Source organism: Atta colombica, unplaced genomic scaffold (genome assembly GCF_001594045.1).
Source record: "Atta colombica isolate Treedump-2 unplaced genomic scaffold, Acol1.0 scaffold89, whole genome shotgun sequence".
Lineage (NCBI taxonomy): Eukaryota > Metazoa > Arthropoda > Insecta > Hymenoptera > Formicidae > Atta > Atta colombica.
In genome coordinates this window covers 773,098-783,002 of record NW_017259582.1, presented here as the reverse complement: position 1 = coordinate 783,002, position 9,905 = coordinate 773,098, and the positions used below count along the sequence as shown (strand labels likewise).

Genomic DNA, 9,905 nt, shown 5'->3' with positions numbered 1-9,905 from the left:
CAACAATTGATGCAATCGAGCATTGAAGCAAAAATGGCCAGATTACATGAAAAGACACGACAAAGTGATTTTCCAGCATGATAATACTTGGCCACATGTTGCGAAACCGATTAAGGAAACGTTAACTAAGATGTTCCCGCCATATTATATTCTCCAGATATTGCTCCTTCCGATTATCACCTATTTCGATCGATGACTCATGGCCTGTCTGAGTAGCGCTTCCACTCTTATGAAGATACCAAAAATGAATCGATTCGTGGATAACCTCGAAAGATGAAATTCATTTATTACCAGAAAGATGAGAAAAAGTAGTAGCTTTGAACAAAAGCGATGGATAATATTTTGAATGATCAATTTGTAACTATTTTTTCACAATAAAGCCGTATTGTAAAAATCCCTTAAAATTAATGCACATTTCCAATATGTATGTATGTATGTATTGGGTTGTCCGGAAAGTGCCGATGTTGAAGGAAAATTGAAACGCAGATTTAAATTTTAGTATACATTTATTAAATTATATAGGTTAGTCGGCACGAACTTTCCGAACAATCCAATACATAATGTAATTTGCATATGAAGTTGAGTAATCGACCTGAGGCGAGATAAGTACTGCGAATAAGTAATAAAAGAAAGAAACATAGTGACCGAGAGGCACGCACGTAATATTTTTATGTCTGTCGAAGAGAATTCGAGATCACGCAGTATCAATTTTTTTTTAATTTCGTCAAGAAATATATATATATCCTACGAAAAGGAAAAGGGCTAAGATTCCTTAAGCTCGTAATCCTTTTCTTTTTCATGTTTTAATTTTATTGAGCTTTATTGCTATTATTTATTATTATTTTATATTTATTTATGTTTATTCATTTATAAAAATCGAATATTGCCATGCAATGTTGTAAATGAAAAATATTTGTGAAAAATATATTTAACAATATTAAATATATATAAAAATATTGTAAACACAAATGAGTTCTACATCACAAACATTTTATAAAATAATATTTCGTTTTATATTTATTTTGTATTCATCATTATCTTGCTTTATTTCATCACTATATTTTATTCATCATTTTACAATATATCATATATTCGTGATGTACAACTCATTTGTGTTTCCAATGTTTTATATTAATTTTCATTTACAACATTGTATGACAATAAAAATTTTATAAACAAATAAATGTAAATAACTATATAATATGATATTTTTTGATGAAAAATTGATACTGCATGATCTCTTCGGCAGATGTAAATGTACGATACAAAAATACAATCTTTGTAGATATATTTGTTGTGGGGAGGAAAAAGATTTAATATGATATTTTAATATGTTTAAATAATTGCAAACATCTAAAGTAATAATTTAATGTATTTGCACTGCAATTATACAGTCCATATGTTACATAATTATAATTAAATATGTTATATAATTATAATTAAATATGTTATATAATTATTTTAAATACCTGGCATCAATATAAATCAGATATTGCAAATCGATACGTTTATTGCAACGCAATACAACCCGCTTTACATGTACGTCACATCAAATTGATGAATAAAGCAGCAATTATCGAAACTGTACACTGTCAAAATACCATCTTATAATGACAGTTTCTTATAGTGGCAGTATGAAGTGAGTCAAGCAAGTGAACAATCAACAATACAATCTCTTATACGCCTTTTTTATAAATGAATCGTATCAGTTGTTTTTCGCTGAACGGAGATAAAAATATGTATAGTGAAATTAAGTCACTGGAAATCGCCATTGAAACCGCTACGTTGGATTTGCCATATTAATTGGATCTATTTTTAATGCTCATATATGAATCATTGTTAGTGAACTAGTTCAGATCTTGACTGTTAAAAACATTCTTTTCTTTTTTTATTATATTAATTTTATATTAATTTTCATTTACAACATTGTACGACAGTATCCAAATTTTATAAATAAATAAATATAAATAACTATATATATAATATGATATTTCTTGATGAAAAATTGATACTGCATGAGCTCAAACACTCTTCAGCAGATGTAAATGTACGTGCGTCTTAGGTTCCTCGATCACCGCGCTTTTTGTTATGTTATGTATTCACATTAACAATTCTAAGGAATCCTTTGTTTAATATTCTTTAGAATTAGATTAAAAAATGATTAAAACCATGTTAAAGTAAAATTTTCAAGTTTCAAGTTAAAAATGCTTTTTAATTTTTTTGTTATCATTTTTCGCCGATTTTCAAAGTTGATTGTACAGAAATATTGGTTAGCTTCAAAAAGCTAATTAAATAACGCTTCGCGTATTTGCTCAGTAAAAAATTTGTTATGCATGAATACGTATTAAACATTTTTTACTGTTATTAACTTTTTATAAACAGACCAAGTCTACGGTAAAATAAAACATAAAGCGAGCGTCAATAAAACGTTAATTGGAATGTAAAGAAAATGTAAGAGGAGACTAACAAACGCAAATGAAACCTGTAAGAAGTGAAAATTAGAACACGCAATATAAACAAGAAAGCATCAACTAAACATTAAAGAAATCTAAACGAAGCGTAAATGAATTCTTGGGCAAATACAAGCAGAATGTTTATTGAATATAAACGAAACCTCATTAGACTATATAAAGAACATAGGGTAACTCCGGTATACTGCACCTATCAAAAACTTAATTTATTTAATTAAATATTAATTAAATAATAAAATATTAATTAAATATATAATTAAATATTATTTACTATGTTTATAGTAAACGAACTATATCAGTAAAAACTTTGTACTGTTTACTACTATGAAAAAAATATTAGAAATCCGAAATATTTATTTTTCATATTAAAAAATAAACTTTTTGAAAATTGTATTTTTGCCGCATAGGAGTGGGATTTACGGCTACTCATAGGGGGAGAGGGGCATGTATGCATAACTCATAACAAATTTACAAATAATGCATAAATAAAATGTATAATGACACAATAACTTATAAAATATGTTTATAAAATTTTATTAAGGAATAAGAATAAATACGAAATAATAAATAATAATTACAATCTTCCTACATATATTATAAGTGTTATGACATTAGATACATATTTCATATAATGTGTTTATTGTATTTAGTGCACTGAATTCAATCTGCGCACTTTGTATGCTTTGGGCATAAATCCCGTTTGCTAAAAATGCCGTATATATCCCAAACAGATGGGATATACAAGACAACAAATTAAACAAAGATTATGAAAGCAAAGCACTTGTATTTTGCTACACAACATGCTTTACTATTCCACTACACATATGTATCACGAAATAATCACTAAGTCTTTTATCAAATATGTAAATATGAAACCGGAATTTATCAATAGATGACCATAGCTATCAATGTAGTTGCCGTCAGACGGCGCCATTGACGCCATTTCCTTGTTCTGATAAAGATTTTCAACTCACAACAATACAAGTTTCATACAACAGTATACTTTGTAATAGCGTTGAACATATCGAATTTTATGCCTGGAAACTACGATTTGCGGAACAAATCGTAGATTCATACAGCATTGATTTTCTGTTACCATTTGAAGAAAACTGCAGAATCGCATCGAATGTTTGTCGAAGCTTACGGTGAGTATGCTCTTGGTAAATCACAGTGCTTTGAGTGATTTAAAAAATTCAAAAGTGGCGATTTTGACGTGAGAAATGAAGAACGTGGAAAACCACCGAAAAAATTTGAAGACAACGAATTGCAAGAATTGTTGGATGAGAATGATGCTCAAACTCAACAACAACTTGCGGATCAATTGAATGTGACACGAGAAGCTATCTCCATACGTTTGAAATCCATGGGAAAGATGCAGAAGATGGGAAAATGGGTTCCACATGAACTGAATGAAAGACAGCAGGAAAACCGAAAAATCACTTGCGAAATGCTGCTCGCCAGGTACAAAAGAAAGTCATTTCTCCATCGAATTGTGACTGGCGATGAAAAGTGGATATATTTTGGGAATCCTAAGCGTAAAAGATCATGGGTAACTCCAGGCGAACCATCGACATCGACTGCAAGGCCAAATATCGCTATGGACGGAAGACAATGCTCTGTGTTTGGTGGGATCAGAAAGATATGATCTATTATGAGCTGCTAAAACCTGGCGAAACCGTTAATACTGAACGCTACCGATAACAAATGATCAATTTGAATCAAGCTTTGTGTGAAAAACGAGCGGAATATCAAAAAAGGCAACACAAAGTGATTTTGCTTCATGATAATGCATCATCACACAACAAACTGGTCAAGGAAACAATTGAGGCATTTGGTTGGGAAATACTTTCGCATGCGGCTTACTCACCAGACTTGGCTCCGTCCGATTACTACTTATTTGCATGGGACACGCACTTGCTCAGTAGCGCTTCACTTCTTACGAAGATGTACGAAAATGGATGACTGGTTTGGCTCAAAAGAGCAATAATTTTTTTGGCGTGGCATCCACAAATTGTCAAACAGATGGAAAAAATGTATAGCTACCGATGGGCAATACTTCGAATAAAATATTTTTTATCATTTTCATACAATAAACGTGTATTTTCTATAAAAAATTCCGGTTTCATATTTACATACTTGGTACATGCCCTACAATAATCATTTTATGCAGATTATAATTTATGACGTTACTTATTATAGTGACAAATCGATTCAACTCACAATAATTTTATTATTGAGTTGTCCGGAAAGTTCGTGCCGCAAAAGATTTAAATTTAATAAAAGTATACTAAAATAAAATATAAATCTTCTGCGTTTCAATTTTCCTTCAAAATCAGCACGAACTTTCCGGACAACCTAATAATATTAATAATAAAAAGCTGAAATAATAGAATACTAATATAACATAAAGGCATGTAACAGAATAGTTGCGAGAAATTTATCCCCATATGATCTAGATTCTCGGTAAGTATATGATGATATTAAAATATATTTTATTTATTCAATAAACATCTCAAAAAAAATATTATGCTTTTTTCTGGGAGCTCTTGAAATTCACTTGAAAAAAATTATTTCATTAGAACTATTGAAAAATCTTTCAATGCTTTTTTATCCTATTCTGTGGTTTTTTTAAATTCGAGAAATTTAATTTGCTGTATCCCTTTGGTGGCGATACTGCGTACTACTCAACAAAGTTCCGTTTAACAACTTAATGACGCTCCATTTACATAAAACTAACATTCTGCCTACGCTTGCCAAACGCTTCTATTAACGTTTTTTTTGTTTAATTGTTACTTTATTAATTATTACTTTTCTATTAAAAAGTTCTATTAAAAAAATTTTTTTTAGTTCTATATTCTAGAAGTGTGCACGAAGCATATAAGAGTGCTGTCCCATGACAATCAGAATTTCGGAAAAGTAATAGAGGGATCAACCAATCAGAATTATTCAAATGCATTATTGTTTGTGTACTCTGTACATATACATTAAATACAAGATTATCGAAATTGAATTTCTATACGTATAAAAAAAAATTCATTATTAATAAATTTTTTTTCGATAAATATTCATTAATATATAAGTATTCATTTTTCCAGCATATAAATATAATCATTTATATTGTTGGGAATAAAATTGCGTGCTTTTTGATCTGAAATTTTTGTGGCTGGATTCCCCATGAATCAATATTTCCAAATTATGAAAAATCAGAAAATTTATTTTAATGAAAAAAAAAAATTATTATATAGTAGAAGAATCCGCAAGAAAATAAAATTTCGATATATTTTTTATTATAATAGAAGATAATGAAAGATCTTTTAAATTAATTAAAAACGGTTTGAGATTAATTTAACAGTCCGTTTTCCGAAAAAGTCGTTCCATGGGAAACCCAATCACATAAATTTCGGACTGACCAGCACGTAATTTTATCTCCAACAATATAAATGTTTATATGCTAGAAAAATAAATATTTATATATTAATAAATATTTATATTGAAAAATTATTTATTTTTATATAAATGATTATATTTATATGCTGGAAAAATGAATACTTATATATTAATGAATATTTATCGAAAAAAAATTTATCAATAATGAATTTTTTTTTATACGTATAGAAATTCAATTTCAATTTTGTATTTAATGTATATGTGTAGATGAACAGGGATGTAATACATCCCATAATTCTGATTGGTTGATCCCTATTTTATTACTTTTCCGAAATTCCGATTATCATGACACTCTTAAAATGTTCTGTATATTCTTTGTGGAGTGTTAAGAAACGTTAAAATTCTTTGACGTTTCGACAAGTTTTATATGTTTTCACCAGGAATTAATCGTAAAAACACTACTTTCTTTTGTTTTCTCGACTTCATTATAAAATAAATAAATAAATATTATTTTATATAAATAAAATGTTATAACTTTAAATTAAATATTATAAGTAAACTGTAAACAGTTCATACCAATTGTGAGTATAATTGTTTCATACCGTACAGTAAATAATAAAAGATCGATATATCTCGTATATTAAACTGTGCTTGATTTAGCATTTAAAACATTATCGCATCTCTTGATAACAGCAGTTTAATTAAAAATCTCTTATTAATTTCCAATAATAATATTAATAAAATAAATATTTTTTTAGAATAAAACATGACATATTTTTTTTATTAAAGCTCTATAAAGCTAGTAGAACCAAATCAGCAGAATCAAACCGGAATTTTTAATACTCATTTTATACTAAATTGTACCATTAATGATAATTTTGTACCATGAGCCATTTCGAAAAAAATCGTGGCGATGTTAACTTAATATTAAGCTGACAGAATCAATTTAAAATAAAAGAAAAAAAGAAAAATAATGTCAGAAATTAATCGGATTATTTTTATATAAATTTGTATTATTTTGTACAAAAACAATTTTATATTATGTATTATTTCCAAGAAAATAGTGGCGAAAAACATTTGAGATTTTTTTTTGTGAAATTATTTACGCAAGTTTTGTAAGTTGCAGAAATTCATAAAAAAAACGTCGCTCATATTCAATTATCATATTCAATTATATCGTCGAACCATTATAGTCGTACAAAAATAGCAAGAGACCGTTTATATAGATATATTAAAGATTTTAAATTGTTCTATGGATGAGTTACTGAGAACTGTTTTTAAAATCGATTTCTTGCATTTTTCTTCATGTATAATTATATAATATAATTGAATATTCGCAGGACGTTTTTTATGATTTATCTGTAACTATTAATTTTTATCTTTTTAACTTAGCACTATCCAATCTTGATTAATATCATGGTAGGAATGGTCTCTCAACGAAGCAAAAGAATATTATAAGATAGGCACTTTGAGGTTCATATCTCAGTTACGGAAGTTACAGTGGTGGCGACGCACGGTTTACCAGCGATTACGTTCATACGCGGGAAGCCTGGTGCAGGTAAGGAGAATGGAAGTGCACTGCGTATTGCGTAAATGTAACCGAAGAAAGTTCTTCCGTGTTTGCCCGGCGCGGTGCATGTTGCATAAAACTTTCGTTACAGAGAGATGAAGGAAAGTATACCTTTCGCTCTCCATCCTGCTCTCACCTTTTCTCCCTTTCGTTCTCCCTCCTCTTCAGCATTGAGAGAATGCAGTCGCGCCTGACAGATATTTTCTCGTTGCTGTGCGTACAACAGTTGAAGTACTCGAACGACCTCGGAGAGATCGTCGAATTCTATTTTCAATTTGGTTTGTCGATGCCGGATCGTCGCGCAAATGTAGATTACAAACACGATGTCGAGGACGGATAAAATCGTTTTCTCATGACGGAAGCGAGGTGTGAGCGGATGTTGGGAAAATAACTCCGCGCGCATAACACAAGCGAAGACTCGAATTACAAATCGAGTTTACGGCAACAGCTGTTTTCAACAGATTCAATTACAGCTTCCATTAAATACGCCGACGGCGTATCTAAAGCGAATTGCGCCCGGAATTTCTTCGAAAGCAACTTCGCCACGCGCATTTTGTCCGGCTCGTATTTTTTAACTCAAACGTGCACGCCGATCGCTTTTTCTATTTATTGATAATTTCCTCCATCATTATCAATATATCAGTGTTATTATTTTAATAACATTCCTAATATCTCATTCTTAAAAATTTTTTATTTATCTGCTTCAGCGATAAACATTATATAATGGTCTAAGTGATGACCTTCCTGCAATTACGTGATAAATTAACATATAGTTAAACAAATTTATTTCAACGAACATTTACTTTTTTTAAAAAGATATAAGTAAGAAGACAATAGGTTTTTCGGCTTTTTTTGTTCTCATTTTTTTTTATTCTTTATATAGTTGAAAATATGCTAATAGCAGCTATAAATGTGATACAAGTTTTCTATGTAGAATTAATGTATACATATAGTTGAATAAACTATTCTATGAACTATATTGCAATAACTATGAAATAGTTCATTCAACTATATATATTATATATATGTACATTAATTGTACATATAAAACTTGTACAATTGTTATCCTTATAGTTGTTATCACTATGTGTCTGTTCTCTAACTACGATCTTCTTAGATTTAGGTCATATCTTGCTTCCGCTTTTCCGCAAATATTTCTAAAATTATTACAAAAACGTACAAACATCGTACCAATAAACATATGGTATTATACGATGTAGAAATATACATAAGTATCTTCAACAAACATGGGAACTGCGTTCAGAAATTACGCTCAGATAACGCTAAGTTATAGGTTACGTTAAGTATTATAGCAAAAATGCACCCTAGATTTATCTAGGCATAATTTTTAAACGCAGCCCTGTATGAATCAGTTCAACCTTATAAAAACGATCGCTCTCTGATAGATTCGCCGCGAGCAACGTAATCTATGCGAACGAGGGCGAAACAACTCGTAACGCGTGTCGATCAATTTTTCGGCCTCGATCGGCCCCATCGAATCTCACCCTCTCAATCCTTGCGCGCACAACTCTTTACGCATGTGTGCTATGGGTTTATTCCCCCACGCACGTGATTTCCGGCCGTTCCGCGACACCAACGTGCGGTGGTAGCACAACGCGCAGTAGTCATGCAGCGCAGTGCCGCGACATGGTATAACACGGTCGTTATTATAGTGTCGACGAAGATCCAAGCCAGTGCGTCTCTTTTGCCAGGACGATTCGCTCTAGCAAGAGAGGTGAGGTGGTTGATCAAGGTTCAACGTGACCCAGTGCGGCGCAACTGCGACACGACGTGGTGAAGCGTATGATTCGGCGAAGTCGAATCCTTCTTTGATCACCCGGTGAGTCAAACCCTTCAATGACAGTGTACGATTCTCATGGCGAACATCTGCAACCGATCTCTCTCTTTATCCAGCAGTTTACTCATTGTTATTATGTAGGAAAATAAAAGAAAAATTTCAATATTACTGACATCCTATATTACTGACATCAAAAATTGCACTGTAAAAATGCGCGGCGAAAACACACTCGCTCGCTTCTGAAAGTACGAGAAATAAAACACCTCGACGAAGCTAAAGAGAAAGAAAGAGAGAGAGAGACAGGAATAATGTCAGAAATTACACTCAAGGAAAAGATATACTTAGTAATAGCAATTATAAAGACAACTATACAAGTTTTATGCAAAGTTCTCCAAATGTACAGAAACTCTGTAATAATTTTTGTCAAATCAAATCAAAGATATCAGAAAACAGTAATAACATGTTCCAATATTTCAAAAAAATTATTTTTTGGGTGCTCATTCACTACTCCCGAGTACACAAAGTCGGGAAGAGTAATCCTGGCTAATGCATGAAATTTTCACTCTTATACAATCACCATCGTTTTAAATTAATGGAGTCGTTTGTAACGACTTAAAATTGTTGCGTTTTGAATGCATGTCAAAAAGTAGCTTTTTGGAATATCGGAATATATGTTTCA

The 9,905-nt window shown here is 30.8% G+C and overlaps 1 protein-coding gene across 1 annotated transcript in view; it reads left to right on the top strand.

The window, feature by feature from the left end:
- The first annotated feature begins 9,092 nt into the window (after positions 1 to 9,092).
- LOC108693219 (putative fatty acyl-CoA reductase CG5065) overlaps positions 9,093 to 9,905 on the top strand; it is a 28,831-nt gene continuing 28,018 nt past the window's right edge. Inside the window, exon 1 of the mRNA XM_018202043.1 lies at positions 9,093 to 9,268. The gene's annotated coding sequence lies outside the window, so the exon portion shown is untranslated. The remainder of the gene's footprint in view (positions 9,269 to 9,905) is intronic.